The 807-nt window shown below is 51.5% G+C and overlaps 1 protein-coding gene across 1 annotated transcript in view; it reads left to right on the forward strand.

Annotated features, from left to right (window-relative positions):
* Positions 1 to 320: 320 nt before the first annotated feature.
* TASP1 (taspase 1) overlaps positions 321 to 807 on the forward strand; it is a gene marked incomplete at its 3' end in the record, with an annotated part of 90,428 nt that continues 89,941 nt past the window's right edge. The window contains exon 1 of the mRNA XM_018554265.1: positions 321 to 431. The remainder of the gene's footprint in view (positions 432 to 807) is intronic.

An 807-nucleotide genomic window follows, 5' to 3' on the forward strand; every position in this document is an offset into this window, starting at 1 on the left:
AGCCTTTCACATAATGTCCCTTTCTGCTGATACATTGAGGGGGATTCATCAAGACTGGAGTAGTAGAATCTGGAGCAGTTGCCCATGGCAACCAATCAGCTTCTTTCTTCAGTCTGTTGAATTAAGATTTGAGAATGAAAGAGAGAAGCTGATTGGTTGTAATGGGCAACTGCTCCAGTTTTGATAGTTAACCGTCTTTGTACTTAGTGGAAGGCTAGCAGTGTTCTTCCAGAGCTCCATCAGCAGCCTCTCTGATCACAAGCACACACCAAACTGACAAGCGGGCAGCGGCGCGCTCGCTGCTGTCATGTGATCAGACACGTACCAATGAGAAGCACGCATGCGCAGAGGAGAAGCCGGCTCCGGGGCGCTTTTTGGATGCGAGAAGGGCCTGCTGTGGTCCCTGGGTACAGACGCAGCGCCGGTCACCCGTGAGTGTGCCAACCTCCACCCTGACACCATGAGTGCATGCCCGGGTCACCTGCCTTCAGCTCCCATCCCCCTGGGGGCACTACTACTCCCAGCACTTTCCCCTGCCTTATAGTACGCTGGCATTGCAGTTCACGTTGTATTCGGTCACAGCTTGTCCTGAGTGCCTGTCCGGTATGTGTCCCCCTTAGTGGTCCGAGCCGGGAACAGTGCTGTGCTATGAAGAATTCTTCCTGGAAATGTCCCGTGTTCACTATACCCCACCTGCACTTTCCAGGAGCTTTCCATGTTTTATAGGATTTGTAGGGAAATGAATAGAAGTCCGGGCTTTAAAGGGTTTACCTAGTAGTTAATATAATGATGTGCAGGGACTGGACA

This window comes from Nanorana parkeri, unplaced genomic scaffold (genome assembly GCF_000935625.1).
Source record: "Nanorana parkeri isolate BGI_ZX_2015 unplaced genomic scaffold, ASM93562v1 scaffold151, whole genome shotgun sequence".
In the NCBI taxonomy this organism is placed as follows: domain Eukaryota; kingdom Metazoa; phylum Chordata; class Amphibia; order Anura; family Dicroglossidae; genus Nanorana; species Nanorana parkeri.